Raw genomic sequence first — 23,968 nt, forward strand, 5'->3', positions numbered from 1 at the left:
CCCAGATGTCCCTGAAAAAACAGATTTCAAAGGAAGACATATTAGTAAAGAAAGAGGAACTTTGCATCACAGTTGAAAAAGAGATTAAAGTCATATTAAATCTGTACGCACCTCATAACATAGCTTCAAAACATTAAAAAAATTTTACAAAGTAACAAGCCACAGAGCTAGGCCAATCCATAACCACAAGTTAGACTTTAACATGCCTCTCTTAGTAGCTAATGGTAGAAGCAGACCAAAAAAATGACAAAGGATATAAAAGATCTGAATTACATAAGTAACACAATTATTTACCAAAAGGAGCAATTACCATAAACTAAATATATATGTTAATATTAAAAAGCCACCCATTTTCATATCTGTGCTATAAACTCAGTTATACATAAACACACAAATCCAAAATTCTCCATGACTTTCACACTGGATGGGATGATTCACCACTACAGAACTGAAATAGCCTTTGTTTCTGTATCAAAGTTCAAATGAGGGGAGAAAAAAAAAAAATCATGACAGAGGTCAGTAAATTACTCCAATTCCTCAAGAAAAACAAGTAGGCTTTAAAAGTCTCTTTAGGGGCCCCTGGGTGGCTCAATAGGTTAAGCCTCTGTCTTCGACTCAGGTCATGATCTCAGGGTCCTGGGATCGAGCCCCGCATCGGGCTCTCTGCTTGGCAGGGAGCCTGCTTCCCCCTCTCTCTCTCTGCCTGCCTCTCTGCCTGCTTGTGATCTCTAGCTGTCAAATAAATAAATAAAATCTTTAAAAAAAAAAGTCTCTTTAGATTACTTCCTTTTTAAAGTCACTAAAAGAAATAATAAATTAAATTAAATCACTAACATACTCACAGATGTATGAAAACATAGAACTCCTAAAAATTGAAAATATATGTGACACTTTCAGCAGATTGCTGCAGGAAATATACTGGCTTGGGTATAAGAAAATTCCAATGATAATTTGTACTCTTAAATTATCCTAGTAGTCCTTGAGGAAGAAAGGTCCTGTCCGTGGCTCCCAAATAATCAAGTACATAAATAAGGAATGAAGCAAAATGCAGTTTAACACCTGGATGCCAGTTAGGATTTGGGTCAATAATCAACTAAGCCTGATTTGTCACTGACACAGCCACCCTAAAATGCTTACTCTGCCCTATCCTGCATGGGTGAAAACCTAGGAAATCCATTAAGAATGGGTATGGTCTGGCTCTGCTCTCCATCAGACGTACCTGGGCCATGGACTACTTCAATACAGACAAAACTGACAACACATTCAGAGGAAAAGGACAAGGATGCCAAAGGGACACAAAAACCATGTTGTCATAGGAGGAACAATTGAAGGAACTGGGACTGTTTTGCCAAAGAAGAGAAGAATCATGGCTAAATGGTCACAGTTACAAATATCTGAGGGTCTGTCCTGCAGACAGGGGCTCTGACATGTTCTGCAGGCCCCAAGAGGGAAAGCCCAGAACAATGGAGGGAAGGACAGGGCACAGAGTTCAATTCTACAATGAGAGCCTTCTAAGAATCAGGGATGTCCAAAGATGACAAAGACAGCTTTAGCTTAGTAGGAATAAGCACAACCAGAAGACACTGCTTTTGTTTTATTTGCTTTCCTTACTTATGTATCATAAAAGAGAATGGGGCTAAATGCAGACCTATCAAGTCTTACAAACCTAGAATCTATGATACCTGGTATATAATCTAGATTAACAGCTTCGACACAGAAAAAAAAAATGTGGCTCCAGATAAGCGGTATTTTTTGGTGTACTTAATCTCTCCCTTATTCTTTTGTTCCAATTTCCTAGCTCCTTGGATTGAAGCTTAGTTCATTTTCATCCTCTGCATTAGTAGTTTTCAAATTGAGATCAGGGGAACTCTGGATTCTAATGGAGACTAACAGAGACAATGTTGAGAGTTCGCAAGCATTCCATTTAAATTTCATTTTGGAAAATAGGCTTCTAATTATTTTTACACCTAAAAAGACTGCATTAACTTAAATGTATTATGACCAAGTTTTAACATACTGGTGAGAACCTGAACTGCCAGGCTGAGTCACTGTCTTCAGTGAATTAATAAAGGTAATATATTTAAATTTCAAGGGCATATTTAACAATAAAGAAGTTTTATCCATTTTATATATTAAAGTTCCCCCAGATAACTTTGTTTAGGGAAAAAAGCTTTTTTCCTTTGGGGGAAAATGGTTTTCCTTTGAGGGGGGAAAATGATTTTTCTTCAAGAAAGATGTTTCAATGCCACCTACTTAGTGTCTGCAAGGCTCCTCTGACTCTAGGGTACCCTCTGCTCATCTGTATTAGAAGCTCAAGTTCACCTCTATTTCACATCTTGAACAAGCTTTCCATCTCCAAGACTGCAATTCATCAACTCCAGATTCAGACTGAATCTAAGCAGACAAGAATCTCATTGGGTTCTTACGTAATGCTTGAGGTCTACATACGTATGTCAAACCATGCGTCGTGTGAAGGTCAGTCTGGGTCCACCGAGAGCACTGACTGTGCCAAACTAAAACCAAGACTATCAGGAATACAAGGAACCCTAAGTCTTCAAGAATTGATAACCCCTGGGCAAAGACTAACAAAATCACAGTGACATGATCATCTGTATTCTTATTTCAGAATGGGACACAGAGGTCCTGCATTCCACAAAAGTCCCTCTTAGGAGGGTACAAAAGAAGGGAATAGTGCCCTTTGTCCTTCTCATCTGACCAGCATCTGTGCCAGAATACAAATTCAATTCTCCACCACCAACACACAGACACACACACACACACACACACAGGCCATTCTTAAACAAGAACACTGAAGGACCTACCGAGTAATGACCAGCCCAGGATAAAAGCATCAGGAACGCTCGCTCAGAGAAGAAGGGATTCGAAAATGTACAAAAGACAGAGCTGTAAGAAGCCTCAGAGCGCATGTGATCAATCCGACTTCACAGATGAGGACGCTGAAGGTCCATACCACAGGTGATGTGCTCTGAGTCCGACCACACAGCAGACCCAGGGCTGGGGCCCAGGTCTTCACCCTGCAGCCAGTGCTTTTCTCATGCTCCAAGCTGCAGGCTGGAAGATTTACCACCTCACCCCTGTACTCCTACCCCAAGGCCTGGGAAATGAAAGGCCTTCATGGAAACAAGTCAGGAGCAGAGGCAGGCAGTGCTGTCCAGGTTGCCCAGTACTCACTGCACAACACCCATCTCGCCCCATGCTCTTGTCTCTTCCCTTCCTCGGTTGTCATCCCTCTGTGGAACGACAGTACACTCTCAGGGCCCACTGCTCTTCTTCTCAAATGTGAACAAGTGCAGGTACAAGACGACCAGGCCACAGCATGGTAAACATCAAACCGCAAAAACAGGGGCATGGGGCAATGACGAAAGAGGGCCCAGAAACTCCACACAGCCCAGCTCCCAAAGAGTCTCTGGGAGGCAAGGAAGAAAGAGACCAAAGCTCAGAGAGGAGGAAAAGGATAAAACAGCAGCAGCGATGGGCTCGGGAGTGATGGCGGTGGCAAGAGGAGAAATGACTGGAAAAATGAAGCAAATGAAAACTGAATTGAAGCAGGAAAAGGGCAAGAAAGATGGGAAAAAAATGACAATGAGAAGAAAAATACCCAGGAACTGCAATCTGAAATGCCTTTGTAAAAAGAAGGGGGTGGGGCAGGGAGGAGCTGAATTTTGACCCTTACAAAGACTATTTCTTCTTTTTTTTTTTTTAATATTTTTTATTTATTCATTTGACAGGCAGAGATCACAAGTAGGCAGAAAGGCAGGCAGAGAGAGGGGGAAGCAGGATCCCCTCTGAGCAGAGAGCCAGATGCGGGGCTCAATCCCAGGACCCTGGGATCATGACCTAAGCCGAAGGCAGAGGCTTAACCCACTGAGCCACCCAGGCACCCCAAGAGAGATATTTTAGATAGGAAAGTAGGAAAACGCCCCTAATGAGCTGATGTTCTGTTGGAGACCTGAATAAAGTTAACAACGTGAACCATGTGAATATGAAAGAGAATCTCATGTTGAGAGACTGGCATGTGCAAAGGCCATCAGGTGAGCATGTGAGACAGGTAACCTGGTGGATGAAGCAGAAGAGGAGAGAAATGGGAGGCAAGGTCAAGGACAAGTAAAGCTCATCATAAGGGCACAGCTGTCACCTCTGCCACGGGAAGCCATCTCAGAGCTCTGTGTAAAAAGGTGACAAGATCTCAACTTCACTCTAAAAGGACCCCCGGGGCACCTGGGTGGCTCAGTGGGTTAAGCCATTGCCTTCGGCTCAGGTCATGATCTCAGGGTCTTGGGATCGAGCCCCGCATCGGGCTCTCTGCTCAGCAGGGAGCCTGCTTCCTCCTCTCTCTCTCTCTGCCTGCCTCTCTGCCTGCTTGTGATCTCTCTCTGTCAAATAAATAAATAAAATCTTTAAAAAATAAATAAATAAATAAATAAATAAATAAAAATAAAAGGACCCCCTAACTGCTCAGTTGAGAAGAGATCTTGAGGGGGCAAAGGTGACATCAGAGAGGCCCACAACAAAAACCAGGCGAGAAACTACCAGACGTTTTCTGCCGTATCACCGGGGCTCTCGAGAGGATTTTCTCTGCCAAGAGGAAGTGAATGCAGCAGTTTGCTGCAGAACACATCTTTATTCAGCTCCGCTTATCCTCTGCTGCAGCACCTCCAGGAACCCCGTATCATGGAGATGACCTGGGAAGCCACAAGAGCAAAAATGGGTGCTTCTCACCATGGGAAAGTGGGCAGCCGTCCAGGCTCTTGTGCAAGAGCTGACCTGAAATCCAGGGCCCTACCTTCCGTTTCTTACAGATGCATGATAGAAGGATGGAGGTGGGTGGAGAGAAAGAGAGAGAGTTTTCGTTCATCTCTCCACTGGCCTTTATCACCACTTTACATCAAGTGACCCAAGTGCAGTCATGGCCATCTGGCTTTACAACTGAACAAGGATCATGGTTTGAGCATGGATCACTCTCACACCAGCTTCTATAATACAGAAACTTCTGTTTATAAGGCCAAACATGAACCTTCAATCTAGAAACAGAAACCTGCTTTACAAACCTTATTACATGCAGATACTTCCCTACTGACAAAGCCCCCATAGAGACATTACTAAAAGAACCTCAAGAAAAAAAGTCAGAATTTGTTTTAACTCACATTGAATACAAAATTTCTCACTTCCTGACATGGAAATTCAATGTGAAAGCAGTAGTATTTATCAATGTATTAAATGAGGTTGCTTAGTAACCCATAAGGATAAAAATGGCCGTGAAAGGAACCCTTTGTGTTTTCATTAACAGGACTGTGGCTGGGAATGGATCAGGCATCGTGCTAAGTTAATCATCTTACTAAGTCCTTACCGTCACTCTTCAGGGTAGAAACCATCATCCTCGTTTTACAGATGAGGGAACTGAGGCTTTCAGAGGTCAAGTACTCTGACCAGAGTGATCTGAACGTTCAGGGGCAAGACAGGGAGTCACGGCCATCTCTGCGAGGCGGGCTCTGCTTCCCTCCTAACTCCTGCTCCATCCTGCCATTGTGCTCAGTGCTCTGTTACCTGGAGGCAAGGCCTCTGCAGGGGCCGACCCACTGCACTGAGGGACCCCAGCCATGTCACCAGACCTAGTTCTAACTTAAGGGGGCTCTTCAGTGACTCATCAATACACTGGGAATACTCAGAAGAAATGATCTGTGTTGAAGGAGCATGAATACTGTGACCACATTTATTTTATTCTTTCTTCTTCCTTCTTTGAACAGATCCCTTATTTGTGCCAGGCACAGATGATAGTAAGGGGACAAGTCCTGCTCCTACCCTCAGAGAGTTCACAGCCTCACAGGCAGCAAAAGCTCAGACACACACACACATTAGTACAGGGCACCCTGCACAGCTGGAAGAAAACGGATCCAGGCCCACGGTGCAACAGCAGAAAAGCCCTCCCCTAGAGGAGAAAGGGGACTTTGTCTAGGAAAGGGAATTCAAAGTAAAGCATGAAGACTGGCTATAGAATGGTTCCTTGGGAAAGGACAATTGATTGCAGGCAGGCTGTCTTACGCTTGAGGTGGTAAGCAAGACCACAGGGGAAGCTGGATGTGAAGGCAGAGGCTGACTCGGAGAGGGCATGAGGGACAGGAAATCACTGGGGGAGGGTGGTTGATTTTGAGCAAGGGAGTGACCCAATCACCTCTGTATTTATCTAAAGGGCAGAAAGGTCACACCAGAAAGGATGCTATGGAGGTGGCCTTTCTGGGGATACAGTCTCTCTCCCCATTCTCTACTGCTCAGTCACTTCTAAAGAATACCAAAAATAACCCCAGAAGTTAGGAAAATATGTGTCTGGGTCAATGTGACAAGAAATGTCAGTCTGGCTGTCCACCTGCACTGATGCATTAGTGGAAGGAACATAGAGGTTGAACGTGAGGCATCTACAATCAAGTTAGATCTGAGCTCCAACCTCAGCAACCTCAGTTACCTCGACTATAAAATGCTACTAAAAATCGGATGCACCTTAGCAGGTAAAACAGGTAGGAGTCAACCAAATCGGTACCTGACACTTAAGGGCTTTTTAGCTACTTGCTAATATCACCCTACTAAAAACATCATTATTAGTATTCTTTATTTCCTGAAAAAACATTGTTTGAATAGTTTTCATGTGCCTGGCATTCTTCTGTTTTACTGAAAACAACTCAAGAGAGATTGATGGTACCCTCGTTTCACAGATTGAGCCCAAAAGGCTAAATTCTTTGGCCTGACTTACATAGACCCTCAATTTCTATGACTCAAGAGGAGTCATAGAAATATAAGCAAAAAAGTAAAATAAGCCCTACACACTCATGAAAAAGTTGCCACATTTTATCAAGAAAAACCTTCTCTACTTCAAAATTTCCTTTTACAGTACAGAAACAATAACTTAAAAAAAAAACACAAGTTTTTAAAAAGATTCATTTATTTATTTGAGAGAGAGAGAGAGAGAGAGCAAGTGAGCACATGGCAAGGCGGGGCAGAGAGAGAGGGAGAGAGAGAATCCCAAAACAGGCACCATGCCTAGCACAGAGCCCAACATGGGACTCAATTTCATAACCCCAAGATCATCCCTGAGTCAGAATCCAATGGGATGTTCAACCGACTGAGCCACCGAGGCACCCCAGAAAAACAAGAAGTATTTCTCAAAATACGTTGCTTGGGGTTTTGTTTTGTTTTGTTTTTGCATTTCACTGCCCCTTATTAGCCTCTTTGCAGAGCACCCCTTGATGGGATGGGGATGCAGTCTCTAAGGGACCCAGGGAGGCAGATGGATGCAGCCTCCAGCCCATGTGTGGAGGGACAGGCTGCTGTGACAGCAGAAACCAGATGCTGGTGTTTTGGGTCTCAGCTGTGGGGGGCCTTGCGAACAGCCACACGAGAGGACCCCTGAGTATACTTTGTAGGCCGCCTCTGCCTGGGGAGCCAGGGAAGTACAGACAGCACGTAGGTCACTGAACGCTCCCCTCCGGTAACAGCAGTCTCCTGGCTCAGTGAGGTTTTGGTGAAACTACTTGTTAAAGCAACTGGGGGCTGGCTGGACCTGGTGTCTGGGGGCCATGTGCTAACCCCCCTTCTTGGGCACGCCAATTCTGCATGGTGCCATGGTCCCACTGGCCTGGGAGCTCTGGGGTCACAGCTACCATTGAAAATGCCATAAAAACGTAGTCCCTCTCCAAAGATAAAAGTGCATGTGCACAAACACATAATTTGGTGAGCAATGCTGGGGGTGTGTACCAGCCCCCCAATCCGCCACCCAGGTCCTTGATAGAAACTACTAGAAGATGGTGCTGAGGGCCCCAGGCAGCTGCTCAATGAAAGGAGGAAACCCCAGGAGCCAGGGGAGAAGGGGAAGGGGACCCCAGACACCAGAAATCCTCAACAGCCCACCTCTCCCACCTCAAATACTAACTGGCTACTCAGGAGAGAAAACTAAACCTTGGGGCTGGACACCTCCCCTCTGAGTGAGTCCTCTGTGTGCAAGGAAAGCCACTGGAACAGCAGGCAGTCCCCAGCACCAGGAACCTGTCCAACAGCATTTCATTCATTTTGCTGCCAGCTTCATGGCACATGGGTGTGCTGCCTTCCCGGGCCAGCCCCCAGATGTCCTGAACACCCACATGATGAACTCCAGGACAGTTCACTCTACCAGAATCTGGCATGGTATCTATCAGTGATAGCGTTTTTCAGGACCTGGATGCTACTATGGTCTGTTAGAGGGTTTAGAGACGCTCACTTCCTAGGATATTCATCTATCTCAGTTGTGCATGTGATTTTTCTAGAATTAGAAGTGGTACAAGGGGCACCTGGGTGGCTCTGTCAGTTAAGTGTCTGCCTTCAGGTCAGGTCATAATCCCAGGGTCCTGAGATCAAGCCCCGAGTCAGGCTCCCTGCTCAGCGGGGAGCCTGCTTACCCTTCTCCCTCTTCCTGCTGCTCTGCCTACTTGTGCTCTCTCTCTGTGTCAAATAAATAAATAAAATCTTAAGGAAAAAAAAAAAGAAGAAGAAGAAGTGGTACAAGCAACAGGCAATGAGAGCGCTAAGAAATGTTACCTATGTTCTGTGCTACATCACTACCCTATCTGCACCTCTGTGGAACATCGTCAGAGACACTAGAGTCTCCTTTCTCTTCTATATACAAATTCTAGTAGCAATTGCCTAGAAGCATGTTTTGCTCCTCTTTCTGAAGACCGTGAATTCAGACTCCCAGCATTTCACACCTGGAGTCAGGTAGACTTGGATCCCCTTCCCACCTCTTTCACTGATCACTGTGTACCGTTAAACAAGTAGCCTAACTTGTCTGTGTTGCAACTCCTCTCCTCATCTGTTAAATGGGATTAACAGAAGATAACTCCTTCTTTACATGTCAGTGAGGGTTCAAGCAGGTAATAGGCGCTGTGCGTGACACTTTAAGAACTCAGAAAGTGTGAGTCTTCTTTCTCATTTGTAAAGTACATCTACTTTGTAATAAGGCCCAGTGTTTATGAATGATTTCTTCCCCAAAGTCCTCAGCTATCTGTCAGAACCCAGGTTCTGGGGGACCGAGACATTATCTCACAGGCAGAAAGGACTCAAAAAGTTAACTCAAATTTAAAAGGTCAAATGAAAAGCAAAGAATATTTTTGCAAACCGGAAGAATCACTTTTCATTGTGTGTTTCCTCTATGATCTTTAATATACCACTTTTTTCATGTCCCAAGTGAGATATAGATTCCTACTTCACTCATCAAGCATTTATCAAGCCCTGGTTGAGTACATTCCACACACTGTATGAGGAATAAGGGATGGAGCAGCAAACTGAGCAAATCCCTGCTCTCATGGTTTTGAGTCCTCTGGGAAGACATAATTAAAAAATATATATATCAAACAATGATGTTATACCGAGAATTTAAAATAGAATAATGCCAAGTGTCCAAGGAGTTACTTCAGATTGGGCAAAGAAACCTTGGAAAGGCAGGACAAGAAGCTGAGAGCTGAATTTCGAGATCTGCAAGTTTTTTTGTGGTTTTTGTTTTGTTTTTAAAAATTTTTTTAAAGATTTTTATTTACTTATTTGACAGACAGAGATCACAAATAGGCAGAGAAGCAGGCAGAGAGAGAGACAGGAAGCAGGCTCCCCGGCGAGCAGAGAGCACTATGGAGGGCTCTATCCTAGGACCCCGGGATCACGACCCAAGCAGAAAACAGAGGCTTTAACCCACTGAGCCACCCAGGTGCCCCTCATTTTGTTTTTTAAATAAGGAAGAAAAAGCAATGAGAATGGAGTGAATGAGAAGGACACCAAAAAAAGGCTAGGTCAGCAAAGAAGGCAAATCTGTTGGCAAAAAACACTGAGGGCGGGCACCTGGGTGGCTCAGTCATTAAAGCATCTGCCTTTGGCTCATGTCTTGATGCCAGGATCCTGGGATTGAGCCCCATGCCAGGCTTTCTGCTCAACAGGGAGCCTGCTCCTTCCTCTCTCACTCCCCCTGTTTGCGTTCCCCCCTCTCTGTCTCTGTCAAATAAATAAACTCTTAAAAACGGGGGTGGGGGCTTTGTCCCCCAAACACAGGAATGAAATGAAGGGAGCTGCTCCACTGCCCTCAGTTCAGTGACAGGCTAGGTCGGAAAGTCACCTGGTTACCAAAACAGAGACCTGAAAGCTGGCTGGAGTAACCGAGTAAAGGCTCATTTCTTGCTCACATAAGAGCCCCAGGCAGATGTTGCTTCTTAATAGTCTTCCAAGGACCCAGATTCCTGCCACCGTGTGGCTCCACCACCTACAACACTTGGGTCCCAAGTTAGCCTCTCTGTTCCAGCCAGGAGAAAAGATGATGGACAAGCACACCTGTCCAGGCCTGAGCAGGCACTGGTCTCTGCAGCTCCCACTCCACTGTACAGCTGTGTGCCCCAGACAAGGAAGGGACATGTGGTTCTTGGCTCAGTCTCTGCCACAGGCTCTGGCACAAGATTCCCAGAGCATGTAAGAGCGAACAGTGTCCCTTCCCAAGATCAGGCTAATCAAACCACAGAATTCTGTGCTTCAGAAATAGAAAAACAAAAAACTTAACACAAGCAAGAATTGGTGAACTGAGTTGAAAATGATGATCAAGCCACATCATTACACACCTTTGGCCAACCGTCCTCCATCACAACTGTTCCTAACACTAGATAAATGATGGAAAGAGCAGTGACAGCAAACATGATTTACAGAACACGCTTAACCCAGAGTTGCTTTGGCAGTCACTCGTGGATCTCATCAGGATTCCCAACAGGATCCCTCTCCTCAGCTAGAACATTCAGTACCACAGGATCCCTTCTAGGTGTGCACTAATTCTCTGTAGCTAAGAGTATTCTTTAGCATTCAGAATAAAAGGAGAAAGTAGTAACCTTTCACCTTGTCCTAACTCTATGTGATAGCACCAAAGAGGGCTTTGTTCTATTATTTTCCACACTGTTCTATTACCAACATGTTATCACTGAAAACCGTTTTCTAAAGTTTTCAATAATAGACATAACTATCACACCTGAATTTAAAGAAAAATTGAATTTTCAACTTGTAGAGCTAAGGAGTTGATTCAAGAGCTGTGGAGGCACCAAAAGGAAGCCACTAATTGTGACCCATGATTCCGTGAGCCACTAGCCCAACCATTTCCTTACTACATTTTGATAAAACAAAAAATTAAGAATGAGATGTCTTGCCAAAAGACATTTGTTGTACCTGCTTACCAACGGAGACATAGATGTCCTTGTCAAATGCACAAATGGCAGGAGCAAAGTTGGATCAGTTATTACAAATCAAGACTTGAAACAAACAGGGCCAACACTAACAAGATGGATTTCCCAACTACGAATGAAAGTACTGTACTTTAAGAAAGCTTAGCAGCACAACAGAGGATGGAAGAACACCAGATGAACACCACTGATGTGGAAAGGATCTCGAGATTTCATAAGGCAGTGACCCTAGGGCATTCGACAGGTGACACAGCTGCCTGTAACAAGCGAAGACTACCTGAGTTTGCAGGACAGTGTCCAGAAGAGAAAGAAAATCGTTCCATTGTCCGCTTGAAGTCAAGCCTCGCCAGGGGTTTCCTGTTTAATTAGAGCCTCCCAGGTGAGAACAACTCTCAAACCCACATCCAGTCAAGAAAGGCTGTTGAAATTGGGAGTTTACTCTGGCAAAGAGAACACTCAGTGGACAGACACAAAAAGCTGTTCTCAAACTTCTGAAGAATTTTATACAAGAAAGAGCAGAGTTTCTTCACAATGTCTCAGGGGCAAAGCTAAAACCAATAGAGAGAATTATTGGAGACAGATTTTTAGACAATTAGAAATTTGTAATAATAAAGTTGTAATAATTACAACTGTCTAAATACAGACTCTCTTCATGATGGGGTGAAGAGTTTTCTCTCCACCGTGATAATAAAGCAGATGACATCTGTTCCTGTTGTCAGAGAGAATTTCTACACACAAGATTCTATGACAAAATTGGTTCCAACTTGCATTGAACACGTGGGGCATTTTCTTTAAATTAACAAATATTGTACTGTTTGTTTTATGGGTACAGGTCTGTGAATCATCAGGTTTACACATTTCACAGCACTCACCATAGCACATACCCTCCCCAATGTCCATAACCCAACCACCCTCTCCCTACCCCCCTTCTCCTGGCAACCCTCACTTTGTTTCATGAGATTAACAGTCTCCGCTTTTGCTGATATTCAGAGCACCACAAAAGCACAAAGTGGACATGGTCACAAAAGATCATTTCATGCACGCTCCCCACCCCCGAGTTCTCAGCACAGAGATAGTCAAACTGACCCACAAAAAGCACTTTAAATTTTGCTTTATGTTTCCAAGAAGAGATTTCCCTATTTTCTTAGTATCCCCAGTCTTAGCTTTTCAGGAAGTTCTTCCTCATGTCTCATCTGAATTCTTCCTGCTCTAATTATATCAATTAACATGGATAACTAAATGAGCTCGGTCATGATGACAGAATAATGTTTGACATAGAACATATAAAGAAACATTTGCAAAGACTAAATGTGAAGCAATGAATGTTGAAATGTTTCCAATCTCTAAATGTCAAATGTCATTCAGAACAGTTCTAAAACCCATGACAAGACTGGTTTACACACACTTTCATTTTTGAGTGCAGACACAGACCTCCTTGTATAAGAGCTCTGCTATTCTTTTCAGACCCCACTTTCCATCTCTATGCAGGATGAATGGACTGAACCTTAATATGTTTAGATTAAAATCACTCAAAACGGAGGGGAAACAACACTTGGGCGGCAGGAACACGGGACAGCTTTAAAAGGTTAGTGATAACATTGAGTACTCAAAAATGCCTGGTTTGTTTAAAAGATACCAAAATACAAATTCAGGAAAACCTGTCATACTCTCCTTTCTTTAGGAAATAGATAAAGCCGCCAAATACAAAAGCTGCCTTGAAACAACGCTCAGCGCAGAATTCTCGCACGCCTTATTCCTAGCAGCTTGCACTGTGCTTAGTAAATTTATCACATACTGTGTTGACGTACTCCAGGAACAAACCAATTTGCCTACTAGTCAACTCCTTACTTCCCAATTAACTGGAAGCATGTACTCGCTTTTTCCCCCCAAGGCTTCCCTAACAAAAATAAAAGTAAAGCTAAGCTGTCAATCAGCTCTCTGAGAAGAAATTGTTTTTGTTACTACCATAGCATACCATAGGTTCTAAGAGACAATGTCCAGAATTAAGACAATGAACTAGTATCTATTTAAATGGAATTCTGTCCATGAGCTTGTTAGCCATTGAAGAGACGGGAAGCTCAGAGCTCAGAAGCTTCAAAGGACTTCCTTTTCATCCTCAAGACTGAATCACGCGCTCCTCTCCTCTGACAGTGAGTTTTCCAATCTCTGGAGAGGTACACACACACACACACACACACACACACACACACACTTTCTCCCCTGGTTTCAACCAGGAAGGATTTGGTCTTTGCAACCAAACATGGTCATGGCCCAGTATGGGGAATAACTCACATTGCCCAAGTCTGTCACTTTGATTACTAGGTTAACAAGAAGACTCTGGGACGCTTTTTATTTTTAATGATTTTTTTAAATTAAGAAATATACATCTTGAAGTTGAGGCCTGGCAGCAAAAAGGGTTGCCAGACACCCAAAATAGAAGCCAAGTCTTTAAACTCTTCTCAACTCCTTTTCACACTCTTCTTCATTATCCAACCAAATGTTGTTAGCTACTCTTAAGAGAACATAACAGGCCCGGGGTCTGTGAGCCAGGCCTGCGAATGAATGCACTTCTCCCCACCAAGAACATCCCTAAGTTTTCCAAAATATCCGCAAAAAAAAAGCAAACTCATGGAATATCTCAGTACAGAGACCTTACTTCAATCAGTATGGAGATGGCATTTTTTTAAAGATTTTATTGATTCTGAGAGAGAGAAAGCAAGCACACAGAAGGAGGGCAGAGGGAGAGAGAGAATCCCACCCAGGCTCCACGCTGAGTGTAGAGCCCAAGCCAGGGCTCCATCACATGACCCTAAGATGACGACAGAAGCCTTAATTGACTGAACCACCCAGATGCCCTGGAGGTAGCATTTTTTAAAAAGACAATAAAAATCTGTAGTTATTAGCTGGTTATTTAACCTATGATAGTCTCTAACTTTAATTTCACTTAAATAGAGTGCAAATTCAGGGGCGCCTGGGTGGCTCAGTCTTTAAGCGTCTGCCTTTGACTCAGGTCATGATCCCAGAGTCCTGGGATGGAGCCCTGCATCGGACTCCCTGCTCTGTGGGAAGCCTGCTTCTTCCTCTCCCACTCCCCCTGCTTGTATTCCTGCTCTCGTTCTCTCTCTCTCTGTTAAGTAAATAAATAAAATCTTTAAAAAAAGAAAGAAAGAAAGAAAGAAAGAAAGAAAGAAAGAAAGAAAGTGCAAATTCCTTTATGAAAGTGAACAATATTCTTACAGTCACCATTTCAATTATTGCTAACAGTTGTTGAATTCACCCAAGAGAAAAAATTAAATGTGGTGGACCAAAATTCTATTCACACCCATAAGCCTTAAACTTAAAGGTCATATCCACAGAGAGGCGATTGGTCATACTCAGTGTTCCTAAAAAGAATTCATGTAATACAGGGCTGTGAGAATAGGATGAGCTATGTGCAAAGAGCTATACCCGAGGGATTCTATGTTCTTCTGTGCCAAAACCTCTCTTGTACTGGTGTGCCAGGATTTCTGATACTCCTATCATCAAGTTTACTCCTTGGGTATTTGCGAAGTCATTCAAAATTATGATAATATTTAATGATACAGAAAAACATTTGTGAAGGGAAAATAGGTCACAAAATAGGTAAATAAACATTTTTGCTCAAGTAATGTATATACCCAGAATAAAATGAATGATACAGGAAATCAGGGTGGTGTTGTTATTACTGTTGCTGTTGTTTTAACCTTCTTGGTCACTTCTATATTCTTCAAGATTTCTACAGTGACCCTACAACATCCTATTTATGATTAAGAGAAAAATCATAAAACTTCAAGTAAATGTAACAATCACCCTTTGATAAACTTGTCATACAGCTATCCCACTCCTAGTTATTTATGTAGATATCGTTGTGAACTTACAGTCACCCAAAAACTGTACAAATGGTTATACAGCTGTACTCTTAATCACCGAAAAGTGGCAATACCTCAAATATCCATTGGTCAGAGAATAAATGGCCTGTAGCATCTCCACATGGCGGAACGCTGTTCACAATATAAAGCAATGAACAACTGAGACACACAACAAATGGATGACTCTCCCATGCATTGTGCCGAACGCCAACAGCCAGGCTCGAAGGGCTAGATGATTTAGGATTCCGTCTACAGGACACGCTGCGACAGGTAAAAATAGAGGGAGGAGGGCAGATCAACGCTGCCAGAGCCTGCGATCAGGAGAGATATGGGCTACAACCCAGGGGCAGCACAGAGAATTTGGGGGGTGATAAAAATGTTCTATAACTGGATTGTGGCACTAGTCATAGGACTGAATGCATTTGTCAAAACTAAGAACTATATATTAAGAAGGATGGATTTTACCATAAAAACATTAATCCTTAACAAACTTGCAAAAAAAACAAAAACAAAAACCCATTTGGAACTGAAAGGTGTCCTGATTGTATTCTGTTCTGGGTGATTCTTTTTCCAAAACGCACCTATGTTTCTTCAAAATTTTTAATTATTAATTTTAATTATTTTATTAGGTATTTTCATAATTATCACTTCATAGGCATGGAATTCTGAAAGAAGTGGGACACAGAAATGAGAATTTTTCATAGGAGTGAGGAGATTAAATACTGTTCAAGACACTCAGGCCTGTCTATAATATCCCTGAGGACCCTGGCAAGGGCACCTCTGTGGTCCACTCACAAGAGACTACACAAGGGATTCCAGAGTGGAAGAGAAGGTGCTTAAAAGCAAGAGAGGACAGCAGGCACAATTTTCTAGAATGATACTTTCAGGAGGCAACCAAATGCACACTGGGAAATCCACTCCAGAGAGCCAAGATGTGGTTGTGACCCAGCACCTGTAACCCTTATGCCCATGCCAGCACCACTTCTAGACAGATTAAGGCATGACTGAGAAGTCACCAGGCCAGTTTGGTTTGCTCAATTTAGGGCTTAAAATGCCCTCCGCACCTCTGGATAGTACAAAAGTGCTTCTGAGAGGGGTCTGAAGAGATTTAGAATGGCTTATCCTCCTAAACGGATTTGGAAACAAGGAAGTTTCTCTAGAGCTTAGTGAGGGAGCTGGTTTTCTGTTTTGTTTGGTCTCTCCCCCCCCAACACACCTTTAGAAGAGCATACAAATAAGCCTTAACTGATGCTTATCATGAGCTTAAAAGAATTTAATTAGAACAGAGATACGAAAACCAGTTTTTATAGAGACTTCTTTTTCTTAAGAAATAATTCTTACTCTCAATATGAGAGAGTGATACCTATTCCTTTGACCTATTCTTTTTATCTGTAGAGAAGATAAGGGAGTAAAGTGGCCTAGGACAGGTACAGAAATTATTACAGGACAACAATTACATTAATCTCTTCTCTGAACACTTCTAAAATAAAAGCAAAACCTTCTTAAACTATGGAGTAAAATATATCGGGCGCCTGGGTGGCTCAGTAGGTTGAGCATCTGCCTTCGGCTTGGGTCATGATCCCGGGCTCCTGGGAGCTAGCCCCACATAAGGCTCCCTGCCTGGTGTGTGTGTGGCCCGGTGGGGGGTGGGGGTTCAGCTTGCCCCTCCCCCCCTGCTCATGTGATGTTCCTCTCTCTCAAATAAATTAATAAATCTTTTTTTAAAAAAGGAAAAAAAGAAACCTATCTTCTAATATATGAAAAACAGAGACTAGCAAACTAATGTTGTTGAAAGAGAATGTTTTGGCTAATTAGAAGATTAAATTAATTTTAAGTCCTTAAAAGGGCTGTCTCCATTAAACAAGGGAGATCATCCTAATCTGTTCATTAAACTGGACCACCAAAGAACAGCTACTTTAGAATTCAGTTAGTCCTGTTATATATAAACATATATATATGTACACACATACACACATTAACCATCGTGTTCATGGTCTCTGAACAGGGATGGACCATAAAATACCTGTCTGTTGCTTGTCAGGGCTTTTCTGGGAATTGAACTTGTCAGGACTAGCACTGTCAGGTTTAACTTAGTAACCGAATGTCCAATAATAAATGAGAGCAAGAAAATTCACATCCATTATTTTCATGTCCTACTCAAAGTGGGTCTTCCTAAAAAAAATAAAGCATTGTACGTTCTGAAAAATATAAGGTGAGGTGAGAGACAAAATGGTAACATGGAAATTTGCCTGGGCTGCAGGTCAAGAGAGCTGGGGCCCTGTGTTGTTTTCATCCCTTCCCCACACTTATGGAGTCATTCCAGTCTGACGGTCTCAGGGAATCCATTTAATAGCTGTGCAACTTTGGACACACCATTTATAATCTCTCTGAGCCTTTGAGAGTAAAAAAAACCATACTTAGCACACTGGGCAAGTCATGGGAATTAGATAAAAGGTTTACAAAACACTGAGCACAGTGTCTGGTATGGAGTGGATGTTCAAGAATATTAATTATCTCTCGCCCTCTCTCCTTTCTGAAAAGCTTTTGTTATACATTCACAATGAATCTTTCTGCTTAGTCTAAGGAACAGTCCAGCAGAGAAGCAAGCTTTTCTATCTCTGAGTCCACATATGCCGGACAGATCTGTAGGCTACTGCTTAATTATTTCTCAACTAGAAGTGACAAGCTTCAAGAGTCCACAGCTGACAGGCTTTCAGATGGGACCATTAAACACTGACTATGTGTCTAGGTCTGCAGAAAATTTTCCAGGTTAGGGTGGAGCCGGCAGGGGAGGCATGATGGAATTGTTCCTAAGCCTTTTACACCAAGACATCTCAGACAAGGCGTATACGAACAGATGGGACCAAGATTCCTCAACGGTTTCCAAGCAAAAGGCATAGGATTAACTGCTAGCTCCCTGGTTTAAAAACAAAAACAAAAAAAGACACCACTAATAAATGTAAATAATTAAAGCCTTTAAAATGGGCATTTCAGGGGCACCTGGGTGGCTCAGTGGGTTAAAGCCTCTGCCTTCTGCTCAGGTCATGATCCCAGGGTCCTGGGATCGAGCCCCACATTGGGCTCTCTGCTCAGCAGGGAACCTGCTTCCCTTCCTCTCTCTCTGCCTGCCTCTCTGCCTACTTGTGATCTCTGTCAAATAAATTAATAAAATCTTTAGAAAAAATAAAAATAATAATGGTCATTTCAAAAATAAAAGCCAAGTGAAAACTAGCCAGATAAGCCAAATTCAGGCTCATTTTACACAAAGGCCCCCACAGCACTCACGAAGAGGTAGCTTCTGGAGGGAAATAAACCTAAAGTCATTGACCAACAGGCCAAACCCACCGGCACTTTGAACACTTTAGATTTGTCCCTCTCTGTACAAGACAGGCTGGCGTAAGCAGTGACTCTGTAGGTCGATACAAGTGGAGGGTTGGAGAAGGAAGGCTTTGGCCAATGGGTATCCACAAAGCCCTGAAGTTCGTATTATATAGACTCTTCACAGACACTGAGGCAAGGGACTGCATCTCATTCACACTCCAGAGCCCCCATGTTCCCTTGCACACTGTGAGGAACAGCCCCTGTGTTCCTTGCCCTTTACAGCCCAAGAGAGAAAGAAAAATCAAAGAAGTCCAGACTCAGCAGTTTCCTACTCTCCAGGTTCTCAAAAAAAGACCTTAGTGAGAAATTAAGTAAAGAAATATTCTAATGTCTCTTTTAAAGCAAATGATTATTATGAGCTCAAGCCTCCTATTTTGGGGGAATTGGAGAGCTACCACATTTTGTATAAAGCTGCTATTTTCAAAGGCATGGCTCTTTCAAATTCCCCCAAATGTTCTTCAAATCCTAAGACAGTCAGCAAAGTGACAAAGTATATGTTTGCTTAATTCTGGCATAGGTGGCACTTTCATTTTCTCTAGTGTCCACTTTGAGATAAGTATGTGCCATTTGAAAGAAGTTGGTCAGAAGGAAGAACGAAGAATGGGGTTGGCAGATTTGGACCCAGAACCTTGGTCCAACCTGTGACCCTAATGCACTTCCAGGTCTCAGAGGAGGACAGCACTCTTCGAAGTCCACCTATGCATTCACTCCCAGCTCATCAGGTTTTACCATCCCACCCATTATTTGCCCTCTTCCTCTTGCATTTCAACTGGCACCTTAAAGAGATTATCAACATGTTCAACTCCAATACCATTTCAGAGTCAACTTCTTCCTTCATCTTGTATCCCCTCACTCCTTCCTGTGATCATCAAGGTCTGCCATCCCCATCACCCTTTCTTAGTCACTACTATCCCGTCAACATCCTACCACACCTCCAACTCCTAGATAAAAGCCCCGCCCCCGACATCTTAACAGCCAAATGCCATGTTATGCGACCTCTCTGCTAACTCTTATGATCCCTCACTTCTTGAAGTTCTCCCATCCCCCCTTTTCCAATGCATCACTTGCTCTATCCTATTTGAACCACCCTAGTTTTGCAAGCTCTCATCATTGATTAAATCCATCGAAAAGAAAGATGTGCTGCCTCTAAGAACCACCTGTCATGTCTACTCATGTGGTCATTTACTCATACCTGTAAAATATCACCATTATTAAAGGATCTCCATAATCAAAAGGGACAAAAAAATATTTGCATCATTTTCAATATCACTTAATATTTAAGGCAAATGCCAGATTCAAAATAACTTAATGCACATTAAATCATTTGTCTTTTACAACAACACAGTCTTAGTTGAACCCATCTGCCCCTGAGGCATATGGTCCAACAGACAGGATTAATATGAGCACCTACATCTGTCCATTCTTCTGCCGGTGCCTCGTCCCTACCGCCTGGTAGTCTGTGGCTTTCCTTCAATGACACCTGGCAATGAGTCACATCTAGTACTAAGGAATATAATCCCCAGTTAATATTTTGTTCCTACATAAGAATATAATTTCCATTGTTACTGAGGTTTTCATTATAAACATACAACACAGGACTTTCTTTCTAGGAACATGTACCCACTATGGATGTGATACTTATGTTTTCCAACTTACAAAGGAAGTTACTTGTGACTGATACCTAGTATAACAAGGGTAACACCTTGAAAAGTAGGGATTCCTCCACCACCTTCAATACACACATAGACACACACACACACACACACACACACACACACACACTTAATTTAAGCCTATCACATTTCTCATGTCAGCCTGAAGCCTTGGAGCTCTGGAACGTTATACTGAGGAGAGAGGACATTTAGCACTATTACAGCAAAAAAACAAAAGAGAACTATTTGCTTCTGACATTGAAAACATGATTTTACATTAGGGCAATGGGCTGGAAAAGTCAGCTTTATCAAGAATAAAACTTGAAAAATTCAGATTGTGTTGTCTTCTATGAAAGACAAAGCTGCTTCTTATTAAGGCTAGGGGTGGCTCTTGCTACCCTAGAACAAAAAGAACCAATGAGAGCAGAAAGCCTAAAATTCACCTGCTCTGGGAGGTGGAGGTGGGAGGTGGGAGGTGAAATATTTGAGCTCTCATCTCTCTTCTGAATTTTGGTACTAGCACAGGAAAAGGGTGTCAGATAAATTACGGGACACCCCAAGAGTGTAAATCACATTTGACCTACAGTATAGCCAGTTTGAGTTCTGATATGGTGTGGATGGGACCAGAAGTTCCTGTGCACTCCTAAGGAGGATGTAAACAGAAATGAGCTGAGAGGCAACAGGCCTGGCTAGAAAAAAAGATAATCCACAGCAGAGATTACCAGGGTAATGTCATAGGCCATACACTGGATGGAGGAGGTGACAGATCCGGAGAGGTCCAGAAGAGTATCAGCAAGAGCTGCAAGGTGGGGTCTAGGTCAGTGGAGGATCACAAGGGAGGCTTGACATAGCTCGGAGAGACCAAATCACAACCTTCATGGGTTTACATACCAGCCAGACACCCAAAGATGGAAAAGTTCATTGAGAATTGTCATGAAGGCAGGGGACACCCAACCCCCACTCCCTTCCCCATACATGCAGAAAGCATCCCAGATAGGAACAGAGAAAGCCACATATCTGAGTAATTGAGAATTTTATCTAAATAAGGGGGTGTACAAACCTAAAGGAACTATTCATATCATTGCATCAGACCATATATACTGGAGGAGACCCATTTTGTGTTCTCCTACTGCCCAGGGGACAGGGAGGCAGGAGAACACAGCTTCCTTAGAATTTAAGTGAATAAACTCTATTTCTTCTGCATATTGGAATATAGCTTGAGGAGAGCTAAACTCTTCCTAACTAGCATAAAGAAAAATTCCATTTTAATTAACACTATTTCCGATATAAGAGCATCATTTCCACAACCCATAACAATAGTTCTTTGCTGCTCTAATTAATATGACAGGAAACTTATGAGTAGCATTCTTTCACATGCTGACACATGATGATTATAGATTACCCTTCTTCTACCATATCTCACGCCCAGAAAGCTAAAAGCGCTCTTCTTTTTGAATTTCCAATACTCGGGTAACACCTGACCTTCAGTTGGCACTCAAACCTGTACTTTCGTTACCGAAAGTAGCAATGAATAAATATTCAGTGATGAATAAAAACATGACCATGACCACTTTCTACTTTTCAGTGTTGTGGTTATATTGTACATGACCTAAGTTACTGTCATCATTTCAGTTTTCTCAAATACCAGGTTGATATTCTAATAAAGAGATTTCCCAGAAGGGGAAAGGCAGAAACCCAGAAAGGCAGCTACAGGAAAGAGAGTAGGGAAATTAACCACAATGTGAAGAGGACAAGATTAAAGACAACAGGGAAATAAGGAAGTCTGACAATCCAAACGACATAAGCAGCTTAACAGGGCAGATTGCCAGAAAATCTGTCACGTGACCAAGAAAGGAGAAAAGGAGGGGCAAAACACCTAAGGCTGAAAAGATGCTCAACACCACTAATAATCAGGGAAATGCAAATCAAAACTACAATGAGATATCCCCTCACACCTGTCAAAAAGACTAAAATCAAAAAACACAAGGAAGAGCAAGTGTGGGCAGGGATGCAGGGAAAAAAAAGAACCCTCATGCACTATTTGTAGGAAAGCAAACTGGGACAGCCACAGTGGAGGACAGCATGCAGCTTCTTCAAAAAATTAAAAAGAATTACCATACGATCCAATAATCACACTACAGGGTATCAACACAAAGAATACAAAAACACTAACTCAAAAAGATATATACACCCCTAGGTTTATTGCCGCATTATTTACAATAGCCAAAATATGGAAGCAACCCAAGTGTCCATCCATAGATGAATGGATAACAAAGATGTGGTGTATATGTACAAGAGAACTTTACTCGACCATAAAAGGGAATGAAATGGATTCCTAGTATAGGGACTACTTAGTGGTGGGCCTTGCAAATTCGATCTTTTCTCCTTCTGGATCTGAGGCCTCTACCACAACCACGTTAAGCCAATCTTGGGTCAGGCCACAAAGCACCCAAGCTTGATCCCGTTCTACATACTCATTGGACCATATTCATTGGAGGTCCTGGAGCTGCACTGTATGTCTTGTGCCTGGCTTTGTCCAATCCAGATGTTAGCTGGGGTAAAGAGAATAACCCAGAACCCTGGAACAAACTAGGTCCCAACGATCAATACAAGTCCTACTCAGTGAACGGGGATTACAGCAAACTGAAGAAAGAAGGTCCAGACTTCTAAATGAAATGTTTCACTCCAAAGCTGCTTAGAATGAAGGTCTCAAGAAGACATCCGCACAGTATTCCGCTTATCCAGTGAAATGCACAAAATCATGGTGGTATATTGTGTTGGGGCTTGCACTGATCAATAACAATCTGAAACTTGAAAAAAAAAAAAAAAAGAATGAAATCTTGTCATTTGCAACGATATGTGTGGACCTGGAGGTTATAATGCTAAGTGAATTAAGTGAGTCAGAGGAAAAATACCATATGATCTTACTCATATGTGAAATTTAAGAAGCAAAACAAATGAACACAGAAAAAAGACAAAAAGCAGACTCTTGAGTATAGAGAACAAACTGGTGGTTACCAACGGGGAAGTGGGTGGGGGAATGGGTGAAATAGGTGATGGGGATTAAGGAGGGCACTTGTCATGCTGAGCACTGAGTAATATAGAGAACCATGAAATCACTACATTGTACACCTGAAACTAATGTAACACTGTACGTTAATTATGACAGGATTAAATAAAGCAAGTAGGGCTTCTCATCCTAAAAGAAAACAAAAAAGAAATAAAAAAACACCTTCAGCTGGGGTCTAGGATGGGGACAAACCAAGTACATCAAATAATTTGTCACAGTAATATGCATATCAGCCTGCATTTCCAAAATTGACCAGAACTACAAACTATGAAAACATGCAGTCCGATTATGTTCATTTACCTCTCCTTGGGTCAATTTTTCGTGGATTTATTGGTTGTTGTTGGTTTTTTTTTTTCTTGCACTTCATTCTGCAACCACTGTCTCAATAAATGCTCTAGATTCACTGGCTGTTCGAATAAAGAATATATTTAAAGGATACAAACAGGTTACTCATAACAGCAGCAGTGTGCTTTTTATAGTGGGAAATATTTAGAAATTCTGAGCACAGGAAGTATGGAGTATCTTTCAGTAATAAGCCTTATATCCTCAACATCAGCTTTAGAATTACTCACAATTAGAATTCACGTGTTTCCCCTAATATTAAGAAACATTTACTATTTTAATCTGAATTAACTTAGCTGAAACATATTTTCTCTGAAGCCATCAAACAGTCCTTCAAATCATGTTCATAATGAAGCCATGATGTGACTTTTGGGGAGCTGAAAAACATGCACTCTG

General features: G+C 42.5%; 1 protein-coding gene and 1 pseudogene across 1 annotated transcript in view; one reads left to right on the top strand and one right to left on the bottom strand.

The window, feature by feature from the left end:
- The window catches only part of ARHGEF28 (Rho guanine nucleotide exchange factor 28), a 311,818-nt gene that overhangs the window by 187,299 nt on the left and 100,551 nt on the right, over positions 1 to 23,968 (bottom strand). The gene's annotated exons all lie outside the window — the stretch shown is intronic.
- On the top strand, positions 2,888 to 22,848 carry LOC116863580 (annotated as a pseudogene).

The sequence above is a fragment of the Lontra canadensis genome, unplaced genomic scaffold, assembly GCF_010015895.1.
Source record: "Lontra canadensis isolate GAN:19392208 unplaced genomic scaffold, GSC_riverotter_1.0 scaffold4, whole genome shotgun sequence".
Lineage (NCBI taxonomy): Eukaryota > Metazoa > Chordata > Mammalia > Carnivora > Mustelidae > Lontra > Lontra canadensis.